Source organism: Artemia sp. Qi Xiang Cuo, chromosome 20, assembly GCF_049724085.1.
Source record: "Artemia sp. Qi Xiang Cuo chromosome 20, ASM4972408v1, whole genome shotgun sequence".
Classification (NCBI taxonomy): domain Eukaryota; kingdom Metazoa; phylum Arthropoda; class Branchiopoda; order Anostraca; family Artemiidae; genus Artemia; species Artemia sp. Qi Xiang Cuo.
The window spans coordinates 31,088,385-31,115,497 of NC_142813.1; the positions used below are offsets into that span (position 1 = coordinate 31,088,385).

Sequence of the window (27,113 nt, forward strand, 5' to 3'; positions counted from 1 at the left end):
TCTTTTACTCTATTTCACAGTTCTTTTAGTCATAACTAAAACTATGACCGAAACTATTCTTCTAATCCCATTTGTTATTTTTTATTGTTATTATAAGAATTAGAAGCTTATTTAAGGAGTATTGGAGTTTTAGGAACAAGGAGCATTTTGGGGTTTCATGAGTAATTAAATTGAAATCCCCATGCATCTTTTTCGAAAATAGTACGTAATAAATTTAAATTGAACCAAGATTCGAATAGACTTGATGAAGTGATTGTTTTTTGCCTCATACGGCTTGGTTCTGTATTGAGTTATTAGGAGTAGTATCAATAACTGAAGCCCCATTTCCTTGTCAACGAGAAAATAATAGGTATAAACAGCAGAACGGCCACTGGGTTGGCAGAATCTAAAGTTTCGACTTTTCAGTCATATTCATAGCTGAGTGAGAAGTCCCTAATTTGCTTTTCTCAAAAACGTTAACATGTGTTCAAAGGATTAAGATGTTTACGTATGAAAATCAAATGGGACATTGCTATTTTCAAAAATAATTTGGAGACTTGATTCATTTATGGGAAAAAGTTTTTTAAACCTGCATCTGTTAAATAAATCGGAGCTTCTGAGGGGCATTCAAAGCAACCTGATTATGTCGAAAGATATTATTAAAATGTTAGATTTTAACTAAACATACTTACCTGGCTAGAAAGCTGCCTTGATCATGAAGGAGGCGCTCCCAGGGTGAGTCCTTTTCTTTGCACTTTGGATTAGCTGGCCCCAGTGATTCCCCTAAATTGGGGTAATTCAACAGGGTAATTTTTGGAATCGGTGGACATTGATCTTGTGGATTCCTGTCCACACACAGAAAAGTTTTATCGTTTGGGCCCTTTAATATGTCGTATATTGATTATTTGAAAGAAAAAAGTATTCTATATAATTTGATGTTGTTAAGACAATAATGACTTACTTACTTGACTTAAGGCTCCTGCCGAGGGTTCGGCGTAGAGAACGATGAGACTAGGCGCCTCCAGGTTGACCTATCGCTTGCCAGGATCGCAGATTCTTCCACCGGGATGTGGGCTTGGGTGAGGAATTCATCGGCTTTGTCTTTCCACCTAGTGTGTGGGCGTCCTCTGGGTCGTGTACGTCCGTGTAGGGTGGGGTCGAAGTCAAATGTGACCCGTGCTGGGGCGTCACGTGGCATGTGAAGGAGGTGACCGTACCACCGAAAACTACATTGGGCGAGCTGCGTTGAGAAAGGAGTTTGAGCCGTATGTGACAGGAGAGTCTGGTTGCTAACGAGGTCAGTCCAGTGAAGTCGTCCAATTATTCGGAGATGTTTCGTCTGAGTGATATCGACGGCCCTGATGATAGATTTGGCAGCTAATCACGTCTCCGCTCCAGACAGCAGGACAGTGCTGACAGACGCATTGTAGATGCGCATTTTGGTAAATCGGCTTATGTTTGACTTTCGCCAGATGCTGCTAAGCCTCTCAACAAGTGCTGAAGCCTTAGCAATTCGAGATGTAAGCTCTTTTGTGATCAAGCCATCATTCGACAGAATAGACAATAATTGGACATGTAAAATTGATCATTGGGCCTTTTTGAATAAAAGTATTTTTTTCTTGATTAACTTACATGCTTAAGATATTACGGAAGAATTGTGCCTAAGATTCCAAGCATATGTGAAAGTTGAGCATATACTGTATAATCCAGTTCTGGAATTTTCTAGAAAAAATCTCTTAAATTAACATATTTTGTTTTTCTTATTCTTATGTTATAGCAAATGATTGTATCAATGACCATTCACCCTAATTAAATTAAATTATCTTAATAATTGATTGAATTCCTGATGCATTTTGTTTTTGAAAATACTGTGTAATTATTAAATACCGATTTGTAAATTGAACTAGGATTCGAATCAAATTACTTAAATTTAGATTAAGTCACAAAGGCTAGTCTTAAAAAGTGATATCTCCTTGGTCACCATACATTTTATAAGGTAAATTATGTTGCAACATATCAAACTGAAAATTTCTTTACTACTGTTAAGCTTCTTGGAAGATTTAAATACTCAATTACATTACAATTATTTTTTAGCCTGATTACTGAATATTTTTGTTATTTTCTGCGGATGTAGGTTTAGTACCATGTCATTGGAGTTGCCCATGAATTGCTGCCTATTGAATATGTTTCCTCATCATATGATTTTTTGCCAGTCTTTACTTGATTGAACATTGAATTCCTTATTGCTTTGAAACCTTGTTAAAAAACAGATAAAGATTTACTATGGTTTATTTTTATATATTTAAGTCAACCCGAACAGTGGTCATAGCTCTTGCATCACCTCGCAGGGCTGCCACCGTTGGGGCATTATCACCCACTTTGGTGGTTTTGTCGTTGTTTGTTTTGTTATATGTTGATTTTTCTTTCTTTCTGGTGTTTTTATTATTATATTTGGTGAGTTTACTATGTTTACGTAACAGCTTCTTAAAACAATGAGGCAAATTCTCATATAAATGCTATTAAATAGACTCAATTGTCAGTGGATGGCAAATTTACTGCATATTAAAATAGCCAGTCAGGGGAGATGACCAAAATCCGTTCAACTTATATTATTAGAGAAATAAATGTAACGGATGACAATCACGGGATCTACGTCGAGGGGTGTTTGGAATCTTTGGATCTACAAATTTTGCTCCGGGCTACAAAAAAATATAGTTTATTATTTACATTTAAGCCTATATTCACATCCTAACACTTAAGTAGCTGGGGATATATACTTATTTCTAGTCATCAACTACTATAATAAGCAGAGATGGGCTAAACTCTAGATAAAGAAAGGTTCTAGCTGAGGGGCTTTATACCATTTTGGAAAATAGATGCACTAAGAGAGAGAAACTTTCAGGAATAATTTCAAGACGTAAATCCTACCCCAGGAAGATACATTCTATCTTCCATTTCAACTGTTTTACTATTTCCAAGTCTCCAGAAATAGCATAGAATTTTTTCTCCATAATTTTTGTTGGTCTGCTTTCCCTTAAACTTAGGCTTTTAGAACACAACGCTAATGACGTGAATTGGATTTATTTTTTCTTAGGATTGTATTTTCGAAGTTAAGATGCATTCCTGAAAGTTTCATTCCCATAATCTTATTATTCTTAAGATAGCATATGTCCCTCCATCTAGAATTTTACCGTGTATTTACCCATTTTACTCTTGTGTTTGGTTCATAGGAGATGTAGGCAAAATCAAACTTTTAAAATCTTCATTGTTGGGGATAAAAACACTAACCCAGTCTACTTACCATATTATCTATTCTTTTCCCCTCTACTGAGTTGAATTTTTACCTTTCCATTATGTTAAATTTGCAGACTAGGGACCCCGGAAAGAAAATAGTATTTCTTATCCTGTATTACTCATTCAATTGTACTCTAACAATTTGTTCTTAATGAAACAGTTTGTGTTAACGAATTTTAAGTAAGGAGGGTTGCAGCTCAATAATAGCTGACACTAAAATTTTTGAATTTTGAGATCAAATTCCAAAAACAAAATTTTGATATAAATGAAAATATCAGAAGAATTGACCTGTTATGCTGATTCCAAATACATAAGATGCAATAAGTTTTTTGTTTACCCATCGAAGCCAACAAGCCTGAGAAAATATGCCTGATTTTCAAAAAAAAGCGTGAAAGAACCCCCAAAAGTAAATGAATCTTAATGAAAATCACGCCATCAAAATCAGCGTTGCTCTGCAGCAAGCAAAAAATACGTACCAATAACTTGGACTGTAATTGAGGCCAAAGACAACATTTTTCCGAAATCCACCCCTTTTTTGGAGCTTTGGCACAAAATAATAATAAAATCTATCTTAGTCAAGGAATTCTTTTTAAACCAATTTCCTCTTTATCTTTGAACTATAAAAATCTGCAATCTCTGGGAGTGAACACTTTAAATAGAAACTGTAATTACATCTGTGAACAAAACTCGTAGGCGTGTGAGATTTTAAAATCGTTTGGTAGGAAAAATGCTTTTATTTTTTCTGATGAACGCCAGAGACCAGTGACAAGCATAAATTCATCTAAAGATGTAAGTACAAATAGTAAGCATAAATTAACCTAAAAATAGGTATTAAAATATATCGATATTAAACAAAACGCTTGGCTATAAAAATTACTAAACAGAAAATATTCCTTTTTGGTACACTAAGTCTTCACTGCCTATTTGCTTTTTGGTGATTTTTTAATTACCCGATCAAAATAAACAGCAACAAAACAGTGAGTCTTTATCAGGTGAATAATTATCAGGTAAATATCATTAACGAAGATTAAATTTTTTTTCATACATGACCAATTATCCTGCATTTCCAGGGTTACTTGTCTGACCACTAATATGACCGTTTCATCAAGTAGTAAACTAACTGACCTCTCATGTTAAATACGTTTCGTACAACGCTAAGGGGAAATAAATAAGTAATAGTGCTTGTCAGATAAGTAATCTTGGGATTTTCAGACGTACTACAAGAGTATAGGCTAATCTGCCTTCCTGCATTAATAGAGTTTGTTAAGACTCATCGAGGTCCCCTCCCCACGGTAATCCGTAGTAAAAGACGGAAGATTAATTCTATATGAGGAGCAGAATTATCAAAAAAAAAGGATTGAAAAGGGATTGTCAAAGAGTTTATTAGAATATGAGTAAGGAAGTTTGTGGCAAATTTAATTTGGGTTGCAGCACTCAAATAACATTCGGTAAACTTAACAGTTTGTCTTTAGACTTTTCTAAAAAGAAAAAAATATTTCCCGCAATATTAAAGTTTATTTCAAATTTTAATGGTAAACGGACAATTTTCCAGTCAAAGCTTCGTCAGAATTGTCCCAAATTTACCGAAGAAAACACGCTCATTTGCAATGAAAATTGTCACTCCGCCAGTTGCTACCACTGGGACTGATCACGAGCGTCAATTTATGGAATTTAGTGGGCAAGACCTGATGCAGTGCCTCCCTACTCCTATATTTGTGTCAGACTCGTTAAAACGTAACGAAATTAATTTAAAAAAAAATTCAAATGTTTTTTTTCAACTTTTATTTGTACTCCTTTATTCAAAACAATATTCTGTAAGCAGAGTATATAGTTTCCCAACTAGGTACTAGGTACTCTGGTTTAATTTTTTTGCATTTTCTCGGCAATGTTTTATTGCATTGAAAGCAATATATTTAAAAAATAATAGAGCTGTGCATGATATTTTCAAGAATTGAATTGTTTGTATTAAGTAAAATTGAAAAGAAAAACAATTTTAAAATCCCGGGATTCTGAAAAATACTTTTTATTATTTTTTTTTCTTTCCCTCTGTGGGAGACAAGCAGCTAAAAAGTACATGCGAGGGGACTGGTTACTGTTTGACCACTTTCAGTTCTTCTTTTACTATACTCCGTAATATTTAGATAAAATAAAATTTCGTTATTTGCCTTTTAGTTGTTTCCAATTCGTTTAAAAAAAAATTCAAGCCTGTCTACGGTAATAGTTCTAATACAAAAAAAGTAAACCGGAGTGCCTAGTACCTAGTTCGGAAACTAGATACTCTGGTTATGAGTAGTTCTGTTTCCGAACTAGGCACTAGATACTCTAGTGTACTTTTTTTTATTGGAACCGTTACTGTAAACAGGCTTGAAATCAAATTTTTTCTGTATTAGGGATCGTCTCATTAGCATTTTGCAACAACAATTATCATAAAAAAAGATATTATCAATCACATCATGATTTCGCAAACAAAATGATGGGTGACGTCAAAATCCCAGGTTAAAAAATCATGTTTGTAGTGGTGGCTGAAATCTAGTAAAGAACGAACCACAGCCCTTGTTAGAAATAAAAATGGTTTAACATAATAAACTCATGACTATAATCAATTAAATATCACATAAAATGCAATTTTATAAAAAAAATACACGGCAAGAGTAGCCAAAATTTAATTTTTAATTACATTTTTAACTAGCATATTTCGATAATTTAATTTAAAACCAACACCCTTTCTCTATTAAACATAGATTATAGGAAAGAATGACGGTAGGGGGGGGAATGGTCGGGCCGTTGAAAAATCATATAAAAAAAAAAAAGATAGAGAAAAATTTAATTAAAATAAAGCAGTAAAAATATAATTAAAAAAATTATATTAATTATTTTAAAAATTATTTTTTAAAAAATTAATAAAAATATAACACATTAGTATCTTATTTAACTTTTGCTTTTAATATCATTGACTTTAAGCAGGGTTGCCACCACCAACCAAATAAAAATCACCAGTGTTTTACCAAGAAAATCACCAGAAATCACGAGATTTTCATCAAAAAAATCATCAGAAATCACCAGTATTTCCCAAAAATCACCAAAAAAATCACCAGAAATCGTTGGTCAATAATGATATGCTTTACACCAAAAAGACACGTCGGGCACCCTGAGCTAACACATTATGTTTTTCAAAGGCCGTCAACTGCTTAAGAAGTAAGATAATTTTTACCTAAAACCGGAAGTCCAGGCAAAGACTGAAATTGTTACCTAAGATCCTGTTACTGGACATGAAGAGTCTTTTTATTTATTTAACTACTATTATACTTTTCTTTGTCTTTATTTTGCAAAATCTTTTCTTTTTCTTTTTTCTTGGTTTCCATTGAAAAGAATAACCCCAATAATACTCTTTTGTCCTCAAATGGATTTCATTTTCTTATTAGCGTTATTAAGCCCCCTGCCGTAGTTGGTATCCGTTGTGTTAAAATTTAGCTCTGAAAAAGACGACTCAAATGGGATCACTTTATTATATATTTATTTTACTTCCGGAAAATTGTCGTGGGTCAAGTCTAAGCTGAAATATCAGACAAGCGGTGATAAATCTTATTTCCCTGGTTCCTTAGACGAAAGCCCCTTGAGACTGAGCCCGCTGGTTTCTTGAGACTGTTAAGTCCCTTGAAAAAGACCTCGCCTAAGCTGCTGAATCGATGTTCATGTGGGACTATGCTTTCTTTACCTGAGAATTTTTTTTTCTTTTCTGAGCCTCGGACTTACTGACAATTGTAAAAATGTGGCACGATTTTACCTCAACTATTATTGTTTGTCTATTGCAAATGGAGGGGGTTAATCTATTTTAACACGCCTTAATTATCCACAGTTTAGCTTAGTTTTTGTTCCGAAACCAAACCAGGAAATAAAACTATAAAAGTGAGGACATTTCATGCAATATTTTACACTATTCGTCACTTTAAAGTGTCGGACGGGGCTCTTTTACTCTATTTCACAGTTCTTTTAGTCATAACTGAAACTATGATCGAAACTATTTATCTAATCCCATTTGTTAATTTTTATTGTTATTATAAGAATTAGAAGTTTATTTAAGGAGCATTGGAGTTTTAGGAACAAGGAGCATTTTGGGGTTTCATGAGTAATTAAATTGAAATCCCCATTCATCTATTTCGAAAATAGTACGTAATAAATTTAAATTGAACCAAGATTCGAATAGAATTGCTGAAGTGATTGTTTTTTGCCTCCTACGACTTGGTTCTGTGTTGAGTTATTAGGAGTAGTAGCAATAACTGAAGCCCCATTTCCTTGTCAACGAGAAAATAATAGGTATAAACAGCAGAACGGTCCCTAGGTTGGCAGAATCTAAAGCTTCGAATTTTCATTCGTATTCATAGCAGAGTGAGAAGTCCCTAATTTTCTTTTCTCAAAAAGGTAAACTTGCGTTCAAAGGATTAAGATGTTTACATATGAAAATCAAATGGGGCATTGCTATTTTCAAAAATAATCTGGAGACTTGATTCATTGATGTGAAAAAGTTTTTTAAACCTGCATCTGTTAAATAAGTCGGAGCTTCTGAGGGGCATTCAAAGCAACCTGATTATGTCGAAAGATATTATTAAAATGTTAGATTTTAACTAAACATACTTACCTGGCTAGAAAGCTGCCTTGATCATGAAGGAGGCGCTCCCAGGGTGAGTCCTTTTCTTTGCACTTCAGATTGGCTCACCCCTGTGACTACCCCAAATTGGGGTAATTCAACAGCGTAATTTTTGGAATCGGGGGACATTGTTCTTGCGGATTCCTGTCCACACACAGAGAAGTTTTATTCGTTTGGCCCTTTAATATGTTGTATATGGATTATTTGAAAGAAAAAAGTATTCTATACAATGTCATGTTGTTATGACAACAATGACTTGCTTACTTCACTTAAGGCTCCTGCCGTGGGTTCAGCGTAGAGAACAATGAGACTAGGCGCCTCCACGCTGACCTATCGCTTGCCAGGATCGCAGATTCGTCCACCGGGATGTGGGCTTGGGTGAGGAATTCATTGGCTTTGTCTTTCCACCTAGTGTGTGGGCGTCCTCTGGGTCGTTTCCATCCGGGTAGGGTGGGGTCGAAGTCAAATGTGACCCGTGCTGGGGCGTCACGTGGCATGTGAAGGAGGTGACCGTACCACCGAAAACTACGTTGGGCGAGCTGCGTTGAGAAAGGAGTATGATCCGTACGTGATAGGAGAGTCTGGTTGCTAACGAGGTCAGTACAGTGAAGTCGTCCAATTATTCGGAGATGTTTCGTCAGAGTGATATCGACGGCCCTGATGAGAGATTTGGCAGCTAATCACGTCTCCGCTCCATACAGCAGGACGGTGCTGACTGACGCATTGTAGATGCGCATTTTGGTAAATCGGCTTATGTTTGGCTTTCGCCAGATGCTGCTAAGTCTCTCAACAAGGGCTGAAGCCTTAGCAATTCGAGATGTAAACTCTTTTGTGATCAAGCCATCATTCGACAGAATAGACAATAATGGGACATGTAAACGTGATCAGTGGGCCTTTTTGAATAAAAGTATTTTTTTCTTGATAAACTTACATGCTTGATATATTACGGAAGAATTGTGCCTAAGATTCCAAGCATATGTGAAAGTTGAGCATATACTGTATAATCCAGTTCTGGAATTTTCTCCGAAAAATCTCTTAAATTAACATATTTTGTTTTTCTTATTCTTATGTTATAGCAAATGATTGTATTAATGACCATTCACGCTTATGAAATTAAATTATCTTAATAACTGATTGAATTCCTGATAAATTTTGTTTTCGAAAATGCTGTGCAATTATTAAATACCGATTTGTAAATTGAACTAGTATGCAAATCAAAATACATAAATTTATATTAAGTCACAAAGGCTAGTCTTAAAAATTGAAATCTCCTTGGTCACCATACATTTTATAGGGTAAATTATATTGCAACATATCAAACTGAAAATTTTTTTACTATTGTTAAGCTTTTTGGAAGATTTAAATACTTAATTACATGTCATATATTTTTGAGCGTGATTACTGAATATTTTGTTATTTTATGCGGGTGTAGGTTTAGTACCATGTCATTGGAGCTGCACCTGAATTGCTGCTTATTGAATATGTTTCATCATCATATGATTTTTGCCCGTATTTACTTGATTGAACATTGAATTCCTTATTGCTTTGAAACCTTGTTAAAATACCGATAAAGATTTAATGTGGTTTATTTCTATACATTTAATTCGACCCGAACAGTTTTCATAGCTCTTGCATCTCCTCACAGGGTTGCCACCGTTGGTGCATTATCACCAACTTTGGTGGTTTTTTCGTTTGGTGTTTTTGTTATATGGTGATTTTTCTTTAATTCGGGTGATTTTATTATTATATTTGGTGATTTTACTATGTTTACGTAACAGCTTTTTAAAACAATGAGGCAAATTCTCATATAAAAGCTATTAAATAGACTCAATTGTCAGTGGATGGCAAATTTACTGCATATTAAATAGCCGGTCAGGGGAGATGACCAAAATCCGTACAACTTATATTAGTAGAGAAAAAAATGTAATGGACGGCAATCACGGGATCTACGTCAAGGGGTGTTTGGAATCTTTGGATCTACAAAGTTTGCTGTAGGCTCAAAAAAATATAGTTTATTATTTATATTTAAGCCTATATTCACATCCTAACACTTAAGTAGGTGGGGCTATATACTTATTTCTAGTCATCAACTACTATAATAAGCAGAGATGGGCTAAACTCTAGATAAAGAAAGGTTCTAGCTGAGGGGCTTTATACCATTTTGGAAAATAGATGCACTAAGAGAGAGAAACTTTCAGGAATAATTTCAAGACGTAAATCCTACCCCAGGAAGATGTATTCTATCTTCCATTTCAACTTTTTTACTATTTACAAGTCTCCAGAAATAGAATATAACTTGTTATCAATATTTTTTATTGGTCTGCTTTCCTTTAAACCTAGGCATTTATAAAACCCCTATAATTACGTGAACTTGATTTTATTTTTTTTTAGCATTTTATTTTAGAAGTTAAGATTAATTCCTTAAAGTTTCATTCCCATAATCTTACTATTCCTAAGATAGCATATGTCACTCCATCTAGAAATTTACCGTGTATTTACACATTTTACTCTTGTGTTTGGTTCATAGGAGATGTAGGCAAAATCAAACTTTTTCAATCTTCATTGTTGGGGATAAAAACACTAACCCAGTCTACTTACCATATTATCTATTCTTTTCCCCTCTATTGAGTTGAATTTTTACATTTCCATTATGTTAAAGGTGCAGACTAGGGACCCAGGAAGAAAATAGTATTTCATATCCTGTATTGTTCATTCAATTGCACTGTAACAATTTGTTAGTAATGAAACAGTTTGTGGTAACGACTTGTAAGTAATGAGTATTGCAGCTCAATAATAGATGACACTAAAATTTTTGAATTTTGAGATCAAATTCCAAGAACAAAATTTTGATATAAATGGAAATACCAGAAGAATTGGCCTGTTATGGTCATTCTAAATGCATAAGATGAAATAAGTTTTTTGTTTACCCATCGAAGCCAACAAGCCTGAGAAAATATGCCTGATTTTCGAAAAAAAGCGTGAAAGAACCCCCAAAAGTAAATGAATCTTAATGAAAATCACGCCATCAAAATCAGCGTTACTCTGCAGCAAGCAAAAAATACGTACCAATAACTTGGACTGTAATTGATGCCAAAGGGATCAAGCTTCTCCAAATTTCTTTTCAAGGGATAATTCCCCAGTGCCACACAGAAATAGAACGCAAGAACCCTTGAGGCAGAAAAGAGTAAGTTTTCAGCCCATTAAACCAATCAATTATGAAAATAGTTTCACAATTGTAAGATGCTATAACTGTAATCGACCTGGGCGTATCGCGAGAGAGTGCCACTTTAGGATTAGAGACATAACGGCACCAAGGAATGCCACCGGTAATACGCAAAATTATGGCAACCATTTGTTCGGAAGAACAAATTTTAGTGCCAGTGGTTTAGAAGACTATGGCCAGGAAAGATTGCGCCAATCAGTACCTCACAATGAGTACCAACCGAATATGTATAACCCTCCCCCCAATAGACAAAATAATTATCAATTCGAAAACCCAAATACTCGTCAAAGCCAATATAGGGCCAGAATGGTATATAGAAATCCCGAAAATTTGCCGACGGGAAATGGAAATTTTTCAAGCCAACGGCATTTGCAGTCGATACCAGCACCCGGCACTGCCACAAGACATCCAAATTACCGTAATAATACATGGCGAAGGCAGAAAAATGTAAATCAATTAGATATGCCTATGGAATCTCATATATCTGAATTTCTATTGCAGACACCGACGGATGAAATAAATCCGTAGGGAAACGTGTCAGGCCCCTCAGAAGAATAAATTGGACCCAGAAGATGCCTAGAATATTTTACAGGTCCAACCTGATATTAATACCGTCTTTTAATGCTAGTAATGATAAGTTACCTATGTTTAATGATTTCAGTGTGTGCAATAGGGACTTTAAGGCCCTAATTGACTCTGGTGCAACGGTTAATATCATAAACTCATACATATTTAATAAGTTGCCTCCGCATATTAGGCGACGGAAAAATGTTAATAATCCAAATTTAACTAGTGTAACAGGACATAAATTGGACGCAAGAGGCTCAATCCGCCTAGACGTAAAAAGGGATAATAGTATTTTTCCGACAAACTTTATAATAGGTAACAATTTTCCATATGTAGCCATCATCGGCGCTAATTTTTTAAGGTCGAATAAGGTAATATTAGACGTAGCGAACGAAAGGTTTGTGTACCCGGCAAAAACCCCTTCCCCTACCTTAAGAAATTGTAACAAAGGTTACGAAGAGAATGTAACAGTAAATAAAATTTCTGGCGGTATAATGTCGCAATCTTTTGAACCTCATGTCTCGCTAAAAAGAGGACATGACATAACAAGAAATTTGTTTAATTATTCTGAGAGACATCAGAGAAGTGAAGCAAATTTTAATGATAAGTACGTTGAATCTGCAAAAACAAAAATAGAAGCTAAGCGACGATATAGGTCGAATGAAATCAAGGAAATAGTGGAATTAAGGAAAAAAGTAGGGAACCCCAATGCGGTTCAGGTGCAGCCAATGATATTGGCGGATAGCACCAGTCTAAATTTAATAGACAATGAAAATAAACAAAAATAGTATGGATTTGCAATACGGAAAACAAACATCCCTCCCAAAACGATGCAAAGAATTCAAATATGACAGATGATCGAACCAGTGGATAGCAAATCCGAAATATGGCTTGCGATCCCGTCGAATGGAATTCCTGAAAATATGTTATGCGAGGAACAGATTATATCTTACGACAAAGGAGAAGGTTTTATTTGGGTAACTAATAACCACGAAAATGATACAATTACAATAAAAAAGGGAACATTTCTAGTTCAAATCCAAGTTATCTCGGAGAATGATTTAGATACGTGTGAAAATTCCAAAAGAAACCTTTTTAACGTCAATAAAACATACAATCAAAAAAACCCTCAGACAAATTACAAATTTTAAACATATATAACATGGATTATATTATAGAACTTAGAATTAAAAAAAAATTATGTGAACTATTCTGTAATTTCTAAAATTTGTTTTAAGTATCCGAAGTGGGCTTAGAATTGTTAACATTTTATTACCATTCAATTCTAAGGACCAGTAATCCTGTCGCGAAAAAGCCATATTGTGTACCCTATAAGCACAAAGAGTGGTTAAAAAATAAAATTCATGACATAGAAAATAATGAGATTATACGCCCCAGCATAATTCCGTATTCCGCACCAGTGACCTTAGTCCCAAAACAGAATGGTGATCTGAGACTTGTAGTAGATTATAGAGCCCTTAACAAACCAGTAGTTAGTGATAAATTTCCTTTACCAAGAATAGACGAAATCCTTGACACTATCTCAAGCCACAGCAAAATTACTACTTCTTTGGATCTTACGCAAGGCTACCACCAAGTGAAAATAGCCGAAAAAGATGTATATAAAACTGTGTTTTCTACAACTAAAAGCGGTTCCTACAAATACTTAAGAGTACCTTTTGGACTTAAGACAAGTTCAAGCGCGCTATGTAGACCCTTATTGAATCTATTAAGAGGATTAAAGATTATCATTCATTTTGTTGATGATGTCATATGCGTAGGATAAAACGCTGAACAAGACTTAGCAACATTAGCTAATGTGTTCGAGAAATTCAGAGAGGGCAACTTAAAATGCCGGCCCGAAAAATAAATTTATTTAAACCTAAAATTAAGTTTTTAGGAGTAGTGGTGACGCAAGGAGAGATATCCCCAGACCCAGACAAAATAAAATGTGTTGAAAACCTCAAACCCCCTAGAACAATGAAAGAATTAAGAGGAATTCAAGGTCTTACTGGTTACCTCAGAAAATTCGTGCACAATTATGCCCAAATTGCGAAACCCCTCACAGAATTAACTAAAGGGAATTCCCAAAATATTACCTGGTCCCAGGAAGCTCAAACTTCCCTAGGCTGTCTCAAAAAGGCACTCACTTCGGAACCAATATTATCGTTGCCTGATTTCGAGAATGGACAATTTGTAGCTACAATTGATGCAAGTTCAAAGGGCATTGGTGCTATTCTTTCGCAAATAATACCGGGAGAAAACCCTAATCCTCTAGAGGGAACGCCTATACAAAAACTAATAGAAACAGTTATATGCTATTCAAGTAGAACTTTATCAAAATGCGAAAGTAGGTATTTTGCCACAAACTTAGAATTATTATCTATAATCCACTACTTGGACAAATTTAGAAACTATTTAATTGGTAGAAAATTTATACTACAATCAGAACATAAAAGTTTGCAGTACATGCGCACTTTTAAAAACCCCACGGGAATTATAGCTAGATGGATTATGAAAATCCAAGATCTAGATTATGAATTTGAATATTTAAAAGGTAAACAAAATGCAGCTTGTGACTTCTTGAGTAGATTCCCAGAAACTACTCCTTCGGAGATGAAAAGCAACAAGTTTTTATCTTTTGAAACCGAGAAACCGAGGACGCTGTCGGAAGCCGAGGAAAACGAAATTAACACTATCAGTACTAAGAGTAAACATAAATGTAAGAAAAATAAAGTCAAAGACACAGTAAAAGAAAATAAGGATAACTATTGTCCCTTGTCTTTAGTAAATATAAAAAGAAATAAAAAAGGGACGAAATGTGTGTAGCACTTATTAATTATTTTGTGAATGATGATGCGTAACCAGATAAATTCAAAACTTTTAGAAAAGAAATAGATAATTTTTACTATGATTTTGATGAAGAAATAGTATGCTGAATTGTGACTGCTGAGGAAAATAGAAACCAAACTTCAATAATACCTGTATTACCCCAAAACTTAATAACACCTGCCTTTGAATATTTTCATGCAGATATAGATGGAAATTTAGCAAAAACGAAAACTTTCTATAAATTAAAACAATATTTTAATGTGCCGTCGGCATTAACAAAACTTAAAGAATGTGTAAGTACATGCGAAGCGTGTAACTTAAGAAAAAAACCCCAAGCCTATCCTAACCCCCCAATGGGAAGAGTCCCGGTAGCGAGATACCCCTCTGATATTTTCTCATTTGATTTATATCGTACCAGTGGAGGCTTACCTGTTTCCAACAGGGGCCACAATTGTATTCTTTCAGTCATAGATCACTTTTCTGGTTTTACTTTTGCTAAAGCAATAAAAATCAAGGCGGTTACGCCACGAGTAAGGCGTTAGCGAAAATATTTTTAAAGTTTGGCATTCCAAACAAGGTTATAAGCGATTACGGAAGCAATTTTGTTTCAAAAGTAACAAAAGACTTAATAAGTTTTCTTAACATAGAGAAGTTTGTGACGTCCCCTTATCATCCACAAGCTAATGTTAAAATAGAAAATAGGCATAAAATTTTTTTTAATGTATTAACAACTTATAAAAAGGACAAGAGGAACGACTGGGATCAATTCTAACCTTATTTAACTCACATAATAAATACTACTTATTCAGAAATAACCAAAGAAAATCCTATTTATTTATTATTTAGTCGCGACTTCAGAATACCGTATCATGATATTGTTGAATCCCGACAATATTATAATAACTCGGAAGATTAAAAACAAGAATTCATAAATAGGATGTGGAAAACTTATAAAATAGTAAAACAAGAGTTGGAAAAATGTAAAATAAGTCAAGAGCTAAGAAACCTACCCAGAATCAAAGGAACCATAGATTTTAAGATAGGAGATTGCGTCTACCTAAAAAATGAGGCAAAGGCGGAAGGCAAGAAACTTTCCAATATATATTCTGGACCGTACAGAATAGTCAAAAAGTACGATAACGATTTTACTTTTAAAATGGTGAACCCCGATAATGGAAGAACTTACAAGGCACATATTAGCCGAATAAAAAGAGCAAAATTCCCGGAAAGATGGGTATCGCGTCCCTCGTCTGCCGATTCGTCAGACGCAGAAGACGAGCCCCCCAAGTCAAGGTTAGCAGAGTTAAAACCGTTTAATTTCAAACAATACTATTGTGAAAACGATAGTGACGAGAAAAACTTTGAGGAATTTTAAGCTATGAAAAATTAATTTGTTCCTAAGAGAAAATCCCTAATACCAGTGAGAATAAAAACGCCAAAAAGTCCAAAAAGTGCATCATAGGAGAGCGCAGGAAAATTAAAATCTACGATATCTTCGAAAACCCAATTTTTTCCTGATAGAATTTCGACCCCTTGTCCCCCCAAAAGATTTCCAGAGGATATGGTTTCCCCAGCAACCCCAATAGAGAGACCCCTGTCGCTACAGGAGGAATTGAACAGTGGTATAGAAACTCCGGGTAGTACTGTAAAGAAAACTCCTCCCAAAGATTCAATTAAAACAAATCTGCGAGAAGCTATGGATTTAATGAATTGTCCCATAAAAACGAGGCAAAGTAGGTTGCCTTGGAGTCAAACTCCCAAGGACGCCCAGGAAGGACAATATCATGATATAACCGTGTCTAAGGCCAAGCCTAACCAATGGAGTTCATGCAGGGAAATACTAGTGCAAACAATGCCCCATCCCCCTTAATACATGGCATTTAAGCAGTGCAGCAACCCCGCAAAAACTTTTGATTCCTCTCAGAGTTCTCAAGAGTCTTTCAAATCTCGCGAGTTGAAAACTCAAAGCGAGGACTCAAAGCGAGAGAATAAACCTTCTAATTCCAGAGGAGTAGAAACTTACGAAGGAAGGGCAGGTTATACCTCAAATACGCAAAGTGCCATATCTAAAAATTCTAAGGCGGAATCATCAAAAACCAGTTCCGAAGAGTCTGACGACGAATCATACCATATAGTAGTTAAAGATATAGGGAAATCAAAACCAACTTCAGCGGCCACACATGCGAAAGAAACAAAATTAAAAAGGCAAGAGTTTTTGAAAAAACAATTCAAAAAATTTGATATTATATCGCTAGCAAAACCCAAAAAGAAAAAACCGCAAGAAACCGAGGAAAAAGTAACCACGCAGTCAGGTAGAGCGGTTAAGAAACCGGATAGATGGAATTACCCCTAGTCAGTACAGGATTAAGAAATTGTTTTAATGGATAGGCGTTATAAAGGAATAATGATTTAAAAACTTTTAGCTTACGAGTAAAAATCATACAACTATAAAAATACTATAGAAAAATTTTGCTCAACATGTTAATTACCACGAGCACAAATATAAAAAGTCCTAAAAAAATCAAATTTTACGGAAATCAACCTGTCGTACACTATTCCCAATATAGAAAGTGAGGAAAGGAAAACCTCAAAATGGTCCAAAATAGAAAAGAATAAAGGGACATTAAGGCTTACAAAATAAAAGAAGCATTAGATTCCCAGGTCCCCCTATTTACAAATGAAGACCAGAGACTAACGCACGTGGATAATAGATACGGATTATTCTCAACCAATTTTTGGTGGAACATACTACTGACCGTATGTTTCGTATTCGCGATTTCCCTGACTATGAGAACCTTACTAACTTTTAATTATGGAAGAATTTTGAGACTAAAAAGACAAAACCCAAAGGAAGAACACGGGAAAACGGCTGAAATACAGAAGTTAAACCCAGAACCCCATGAAAACGTCTAAGCCAAGAAAAAGGGAAGACATTAGAAAACGAGTGGGTATAGAGGTCTGCACTCGTCCTTGCTATATCTTGTTCCCTCATTGTAAGTGTCGTTTACGTAAAACCGTGCAGTTATGACGCTAAAACATGCGTTTCTTAAACAGCACGGATATGTGTGAACAATGAAGGCATGAAATATGTTATAAACTGAGACCTCAAACTAAATGATGCAGCATAACTTATGTTTAAATGGTTATTTTAAATCTAATGTAGAATTAAATAAGTGTTGAAGGAAATTGAAATAAAGTGTGTTTGATAGCGTATACTAAGGAACATAATAAGAGACCTTACTTAAAGTTAAAGGAATTAATGTCTTATATAGTCGTTATTCTATAACAACTCAGAAGAAATTCCTATGTTTTCGGTTTCCCAATGGAAAGTGTATACATTTGAAACCAACATGATAATAATGTCGTTTCGTTAAAATCAATATATATGTTATAATATTAGTGTATTTGTTTAATATTGTCTTGTAGCGTAAAATTCACCATAAATTTACCCAATCGTATTACCTATTATGTATTATGACTACTCGTTTTAAAGAAAGTGTGATTCTGCCTATTTATTTTTATTCCAGGAATTGGAATGAAATATTGGAAATCAATCATTACAATACGTAGTCCAGTGAAGATACAGCCTAGTAGCATCTATTTTCATCACACCTCAACCAACGAAGAGTACACACCATAGACTCCAGGCAATTTTCGTCCTTGCTTCGTTTACGAAAATCACGGTTACCTTTTTGATTTACCTTTTCAAAATCTTGATTCCGGATTCGCTTCTACATCAATTCCCCTTTGATTAACCAATGAATCACCGCAAAAGCTAATAGATGCAAGCCATGCACGAAAAATTTTATAAGAGAACTAATCTTCAAGTGCACGAACGAACAATTTTATGCGAGAAATACATTCTCTATGTACTTTATAATATCCCAACAACCACATGCTGAGAAGAAAATCAACCCATCTATTATCAACGCTGTCCCAGTGTTCAACACCTTAACGATAAAGTACCTTATGAACTGTCCAAAAACAGCAGGTGAGAATGAACTCTGATAGCAAATTCCCTCACACCTGTACATGGAAGTATCATTTCCTGTTTGACAATTAGAGAAAGCATTTCGTCCAAGATGAACCCAACCATGTTCAAACTATTCTGTGAGGAAAACATATTGTAAGTGTTTTAAATTTTTTTGCCAAGACGAAAAGAGTGAAAAACCATAATTTACAATAGAAGGAGTGAGTACGCTAAGAGACAAGTAAGGTGGTGAAGTAGGTGTGAATTTACACATGTCACATTTTAATAGTTTTGATAAATTAACAACTTCGATTACTTATTATCAGAATTATATAACGAACAAACCCAGTGAAAATGTTTTAATGATTAATAGTGAATATAGTGAACATATTATTATATGCTTGAAATCTTTCATATATATATGATATATATATATATATATATATATATATATATATATATATATATATATATATATATATATATATATATATATATATATATATATATATATATATATATATATATATATATATATATATATATATATATATATATATATATATATATATATATATATATATATATATATATATATATATATATATATATATATATATATATATATATATATATATATATATATATATATATATATATATATATATATTTTTTTTTTTTTTTGTGTGTGTGTGTATTGCTAGTTACTTAGACAGAGTTAATGTAAAATCAATTTATTTCCCCATTAATTTAGTGTAGATAGGAAGCATAATTATCCTATAGTTAGCAAAGGATAAAAACTTGTAAAAGGTGAATTTTCTACAAAAAAACTCATATTAAAAGTAGAATAGCCCCAACCTTGTTGGAAATGTAAAAGTCATTAGTGTTAGATGTAGAAAAAAAAAACAAAAAAAACAACAAAAATCTTTGTGTAGTGACTATCTAAGTCCGGTAGAGGAACAATAGAAAAGAATATATAATAAAATGAAAAAGTAATAGAAAATTTTTTTAAGCACTCCTGATTAAGCTAAAATAAAAGTATAAAATAACACAATGTCAATTAAAATTACGTATAAAAAATAGTAAATAGATCGCGAATATTTCAATAACGCGAGGGCAAGCAAATCCTAATGACGGGACGTCATTAAATAATAGGAAGGGTAATATGTACCGTGAGTAATATATGATATATTTAAAATACAAAAATGAAATTGTTTCCTTCTAAAGATACTTCCGATATAAATTAAACTCCCCCTAATTAAGCTTAAATCCCGTTTCAAACTTGAGTCTAAATTCTTAATCAGAAAAAGAAAAAATGCATTTTATTCTCAGCCAAACACCAACTATTAAGTCAAGGAAGATGGTTTTGAATTTTGCAAAAATAATTGGCAATAAAAAATCACGAGATATAAAGTTCACAGGAAGTTTCAAGTTATCATAAGAGTATGAATGTTTAATCATCAAAATATTGAAAACAAATTATTGGATGGGTAGTTAGCATAATGAGTTTAGTTTGCAAACATAATTACAAGGTACTGGGCCCTCCACAGGAGTTGGGCCAATTGTTAAATAGCTCTTAGCGCGCAGAATCAAGACTAGTGTTTTATAATCTTAGAAAATTGTTTTTCGGATTATTACTATTATTCAGAACCCAGGCATTATGATTGCAGACATTAAGTCCCGACCATTCTGCGAGCCATTATGAAATTATTATTCTGACTGAAGTGAAGCCTTGCTCATATACATACATTGTTGTACACCTGAAATGTAAGTTCAATAAATCAATTACTTTTCTATTTGTGTTTGTTCTTATTATATGCCTGTATCTCATCGCTCAGTAGATAAATAGTTCAGCTGTACTCCATAGGCAGCGCTCCCTAAGGAATCTGATTTGGAGATAACTCTAGGAAAAGAGGTTACACTTTTGTAGTTACATATTTTGTTTTCTCTCTAAGATTGAGAGTGGCACGGTAACCCATTTGCCTTACTCCCAATTGCTGTGGCGCGGTCATCGATGTCAAAATTGGCACAATCCTTAGCGTTACAAATGGCGCAATCGGAAAACTTATAAGGTACAAGTTCTAAGTTTTAAACCTCAACGGCGCAGTTGGCACGATCGGTATACAGATTAAATCCCTTAACATTACAGGGGCCCATTTGCCCTCCAATTTTTTGGTCACTTAAAAAGGGCACTAGAACTTTTAATCTTCGTTTGAATGAGCTCTCACACGATATTCTAGGACTACTGGATCGATACAATCAACCTATTTACATACTGGATCTATTTTTTTCTCGAGGAGCAATAGAAAAGAATATATAATGAAATAAGAAAAGTAATAGAAAAATTTTTTAAGCACTCCTGATTAAGCTCAAATAAAAGTATTAAATAACACAAAGTCAATCAAAATTATGTAGAACAAATAGTAAATAAACCGCGAATATTTCAAAAACCCAAGGGCAAGCAAATCCTAATGACGGGACGTCATTAAATAATGGGAAGGGTAATATGTACAGTGAGTAATAAGTGATATATTTAAAATACAAAAACATAAAATTCTTTTCTTCTAAGGATACTTCCGGTATAAATTAAACTCCCCCTAATTAAGCTTAAATCCCGTTTCAAACTTGAGTCTAAATTCTTAATCAGCAAAAGTAAAAACGCATTTTATTCTCAGCCAAACACCAACTATTAAATCAAGGAAGATGGTTTTGAATTTCGCGAAAATACTTGGCAATAAAAAATCACGAGATACAAAGTTCACAGGAAGTTTCAAGTTATCATAGGAGTACGAATGTTTAATCATCAAAATATTGAAAATAAATTATTGGATGAGCAGTTAGCATAATGAGTTTAGTTTGCAAACATAATTACAAGGTAGCGGGCCCTCCAAATGAGTTGGGCCAATCGTGAAATAGCTCTTAGCCCGCAGAATCAAGACTAGTGTTTTATAGTGTTAGAAAATTGTTTTTCGGATTATTATTATTATTCAGAACCAAGGCATTATGATTGCAGACATTAAGTTCCGACCATTCTGCGAGCAATTATGAAATTATTATTCTGACTGAAGTGAAGCCTTGCTCATGTACATACATTGTTGTACACCTGAAATGGAAGTTCAATAAATCCATTACTTTTCTATTTGTATTTGTTCTTATTATATGCCTGTATCTCATCGCGCAGTAGATAACTAGTTCAGCTGTACTCCATAGGCAGCGCTCCCTAAGGAATCTGATTCGGAAATAACTCGAGGAAAACAGGTTACACTTTTGTAGTTACATATTTTGTTTTCTCTCTAAGATTGAGAGTGGCGAGGTCACCCATTTACCTTACTCCCCATTGCTGTGGCGCAGTCCTCGATGGCACAATTGGCACAATCTTTAGCGTTACAAATGACGCAATCGGAAAACTTATAAGGTAGAAGTTCACAGTTTTAAACTTCAACGGCGCAGTTGGCGCAATCGGTATACAGATTAAATCCCTTAACATTACAGGGGCCCAGTTGCCCTCCAATTTTTTTGGTCTCTTAAAAAGGGCACTAGCACTTTTAATCTCCGTTTGAATGAGCTCTCTCACGATATTCTAGGACTACTGGATTGATATAATCACCGCTGGAGAAATACATAAAAAATAGAATAAACACGCATCTGTGATCTTTCTTCAGGCAAAAATACAAAATTCTACATTTTTGCATATAGGAGCTTGAAACTTCTATAGTAGGGTTCTCTTATACGCTAAATCTGATGGTAAGTTTTTCGTTAAAGTTCCATAACTTTTAGGGGTTGTTTCCCCCTTTTTTTAAAAATAAGGGAAATTTTCTCAGGCACGTAACTTTTGATGGGTAAGACTAAACTTGATGAAACTTATATATTTGAAATAAGCATACAAATTTGATTCTTTCGATGTATCTATTGGTATCAAATAGATATTTTTTAGGAGTTTTTTTTAGGAGTTTTGGTTACTATTGAGCTGGGTGGCTCCTTACTTACAGTTCATTACCACAAACTGTTTGATACCAAAAGCTGAATTCGCAAGTAAACAGAATACAGTCTTTTTACTTTATCGTGTAATTTTTAAATTTTGTTTTTAAATAGATTTGTTTAAATTAAAACAGGATTAAAGGGACAGGACTGGTAGCATGCTTGTGCCTCAAAAACCTGCTTATGCTTGATTATGATTTGTTTTTTCCTGGTCATTAATAATTAGTCGTTACTTTGTGTGAAGTCATTTAAGTCGTTTATTTTTGCCTCGTCCGGTTTCTAGATGTTAAATTCAGTCAGAGATAGTCTGTTGCATTTTACTTATGCTGTAAAGACTTTGGAATTTTCAGAATTCTGAATAGAGAAATGGTTCAGACACCAAAAAACCTTCAGTTGTAGACACCAAAAAACCAATTTTACATGTTAATAGAAAAGGGTCGTTTTATTTTATTGTTTAATTCTTATTTTTGATAATTTTGGATTTAAACAGAGTCGTTCAAATTAAATCAAGCTTGAAGGGATAGCCTTGCAACTTGCCATAAAAATCTGTTTATGTTTGATTGATTTGATTGTTTATGTATGATTTTTTTTTTTGTGGTGGTTCAGTAGTTTGGAAAAATTCAACTGAAGCTTGACAAGATAATATGAAAAAATCAAAAGCAGCAGACAGGGTTATATGTATGGAGTGTTGGTCAAACTTTCACAACAAGTGGAAAAGAAGGCAAGAAATTACTATACACAATGGAAAAGTGATTACAATTTAAAGAAAAGGAGCTCCACAAGACTCTTTCAAAATAAGAGTATACAGGACAGTGAAAAAAAAAACTCAATTACAATATGAGGTAGAGACAAATACAATGCTTGAGCAGGGGAAGCAAGATTTGGCTGTGTACCCAGAATTTTTTTTCCCCAGGACAACAGCTCTTTTTGAAGACGCTGGGATAGCTCATTCAAGTTGGGAGGTAAGATTTTGCCTGGGACAAAATTAATGAACAACATTAAAACTTACAAGGAACAGAGATTAGATAAGATATTACTCCAAATGTATGCCTCTGGCTCTTTACAGTAATTTTTTATATCACATCATCAATTGAAAAAATGATGAGAAGAAGTCAAATATAGGGCAAGACACTTCCAATCAAAAACCCAACAAGATATTTTTACATGTGTTACCAAGCTGGAATACATTATAACATTAGTTACTGATTCCAATGATAATGTTAAGACTGCCCAATAAAATTTTATGTAGAATGCAAGACATATCATGGTGAAAATACGATCCACATCATCTTCTGTGTTTGAACTGTGTAAAGAGTTAACAGTTGATTGCACTGAAGAACCCTTTTAATATTTCAACAAGAAGTGGAGTTCTTGTCAAAAGTTACAGTGACAATTTTGAAAGTATAGTTCACAAGAGTCTAGGAATAAGGAAGCTAATCTCTAGCAAAACCAAAGGAAGTACCTTATTTTATGTGGTCCAAGTCAACCAAAGCTGAGCGTATTCCCAATTCATCCTTCAATATAAAAAAGGAAACAGTGACGTTTTCTTTTGGGATGGTATGAGGATTACCAGTTTTTACAACACAATATTGAGAAAGATGCTGCCTTCTGCTTTGTGTGTTTCTTTTCTCTAGTAGTTTTAGGAGCAACCAATCCAGATAAGCTTAGGTGGAAGACGGTCTGCAGCAATATAAAAAAAAATAAGAGTAAAGTGAAGGCAAAAAAAAGGAAAACTAGCAGGTCATTTTTCCTCCAAGTCACGCACACCTCTGAGTTACAAAAAAAAACAAGCAAGTCATTTTTCCCCTGGGCTACACAAAGCAGCTATGTCCTGTTTTGTCACTTTGTAAGTAACAGTAACTATATGCATTTCCTAAAAAAGCATTCAAACCAAGGTTTTGCAGCAAACTAAAGGAGAAGAGACAAACAGAAAAATTGTGAAAGTAGTCTTGTTATCCTGAATCTAGGAGACAGATCGAAACATACTTCTCTCAAAAAGTAATGCTACTGACTAAAGGCACCCCAGTGTCCCAAATAAAAATATTCCTGTTATCCTGAATCTAAAAGACAGATCAAAACCTACTTCACTCAACAAGTAATGCTACTGACTAAAGGCACCCCAGTGTCTCAGAGAAAAGTAGTCCTGTTATTCTGAATCTAGGAGACAGATCGAAACATACTTCACTCAAAAAGTAATGCTACTGACTAAAGGCACCCCAGTGTCCCAGAAAAAAGTAGTCCTGTTACCCAGAATCTAGGAGACAGATCAAAACATACTTCACTCAAAAAGTAATGCTATTGACTAAAGGCATGCCAGTGTCCCAGAGAAAAGTAGTCCTGTTATCCTGAATCTAGGAGACAGATCAAAACATACTTCACTCAACAAGTAATGCTACTGACCAAAGGCACCTCAGTGTCCAAGAGAAAAATAGTCCTGTTATCCTAAATCTATGAGAGACATCAAAACATACTTCACTCAAAAAGTCATGCTACTGACTAAAGGCACCCCATTGTCCCAGAGAAAAATAGTCCTGTTATCCTGAATCTAGGAGACAGATCGAAACAAACTTCACTCAAAATGTAATGCTACTGACTAAAGGCACCCCAGTGTCCCAAAGAAAAGTAGTCCTGTTGCCCTGAATCTAGGAGACAGATCAAAACATACTTCACTCGAAAAGTAATGCTGCTGACTAAAAGCACCCCAGTGTCCCAGAGAAAAGTAGTCCTGTTATCCTGAATCTAGGAGACAGGTCAAAGCATACTTGACTCAACAAGTAACTCTACTGACTAAAGGCACCTCAGTGTCCCAGAGAAAAAAAAATCGTCCTTTGATCCTGAACTAAGGAGACCGATCAAAACACGCTTCACTCAACAAGCAATGCTACTGACTAAAGACACCTCAGTGGCCCAGAGAAAAATAGTCCTGTTAACCTGAATCTAGGAGACAGATCAAAACATACTTCACTCAACAAGTAATGCTACTGACTAAAGGTACCTCAATGTCCCAGATAAAAATAGTCCTTTACCCTGAATCTAGGAGACATATCGAAACATACTTCACTCAACGAGTAGTGCTACTGACTAAAGGCACCTCAGTGTCCCAGAGAAAAATAGTCCTGCTATCCTGAATCTAGGAGACAGATCAAAACATACTTCACTCAACAAGTAATGCTACTGACTAAAGGCACCTCAGTGTCACAGATAAAAATAGTCCTTTTATCCTAAATCTAGGAGACAGATCAAAACATGCTTCACTCAAAAAGTAATACTACTGACTAAAGACACCCCAGTGTCCCAGAGAAAAGTAGTCCTGTTATCCTGAATCTAGGAGACAGATCAAAACATACTTCACTCAAAAAGTAATGCTACTGACTAAAGGCACCCCAGTGTCCCAGAAAAATGTAGTCCAGTTATCCTGAATCTAGGAGACAGATCAAAACATACTTTACTAAAAAAGTAATGCTACTGACTAAAGGCACCCCAGTGTCCCAGAGAAAAGTAGTCCTGTTACCCTGAATCTAGGAGACAGATCAAAACATACTTCACTAAAAAAGTAATGCTACTGACTAAAGGCACCCCAGTGTCCTAGAGAAAAGTAGTCCTGCTATCCTGAATCTAGGATACAGATCAAAACCTACTTCACTCAACAAGTAATGCTACTGACTAAAGGCACCTCAGTGTTTTCAAGAGAAAAGTAGTCCTGTCATCCTGAATCTAGGAGACAGATCAAAACATACTTCACTCAAAAAGTAATGCTACTGACTAAAGGCACCCCAGTGTCTCAGAGAAAAGTAGTCCTGTTATTCTGAATCTAGGAGACAGATCGAAACATACTTCACTCAAAAAGTAATGCTACTGACTAAAGGCACCCCAGTGTCCCAGAAAAAAGTAGTCCTGTTACCCAGAATCTAGGAGACAGATCAAAACATACTTCACTCAAAAAGTAATGCTATTGACTAAAGGTACCAAAGTGTCCCAGAGAAAAGTAGTCCTGTTATTCTAAATCTAGGAGACAGATCAAAACATACTTCACTCAACAAGTAATGCTACTGACCAAAGGCACCTCAGTGTCCCAGAGAAAAATAGTCCTGTTATCCTAAATCTAGGAGACACATCAAAACATACTTCACTCAAAAAGTAATACTACTGACTAAAGGCACCCCAGTGTCCCAGAGAAAAATAGTCCTGTTATCCTGAATCTAGGAGACAGATCGAAACATACTTCACTCAAAAGTAATGCTACTGACTAAAAGCACCCCAGTGTCCCAGAGAAAAGTAGTCCTGTTGCCCTGAATCTAGGAGAAAGATCAAAACATACTTCACTCTAAAAGTAATGCTGCTGACTAAAAGCACCCCAGTGTCCCAGAGAAAAGTAGTCCTGTTATCCTGAATCTAGGAGACAGGTCAAAGCATACTTCACTCTAAAAGTAATGCTGCTGACTAAAAGCACCCCAGTGTCCCAGAGAAAAGTAGTCCTGTTATCCTGAATCTAGGAGATAGATCGAAACATACTACACTCATAAAGTAATGCTACTGACTAAAGGCACCTCAGTGTCATGAATATAGGAGACATATCGAAACATACTTCACTCAACGAGTAATGCTACTGACTAAAGGCACCTCAG

The 27,113-nt window shown here is 34.7% G+C and overlaps 2 non-coding genes across 2 annotated transcripts; both read left to right on the plus strand.

Annotated features, from left to right (window-relative positions):
• The first annotated feature begins 663 nt into the window (after positions 1-663).
• LOC148940091 (U1 spliceosomal RNA) lies at positions 664-829 on the plus strand. The gene has a single exon (XR_016143496.1). It is a non-coding gene; the product is annotated as a U1 spliceosomal RNA (small nuclear RNA).
• Positions 830-7,901: 7,072 nt separating this feature from the next.
• On the plus strand, positions 7,902-8,067 carry LOC148940092 (U1 spliceosomal RNA). Its single transcript, XR_016143494.1, has one exon. It is a non-coding gene; the product is annotated as a U1 spliceosomal RNA (small nuclear RNA).
• The last annotated feature ends 19,046 nt before the right edge of the window (positions 8,068-27,113 follow it).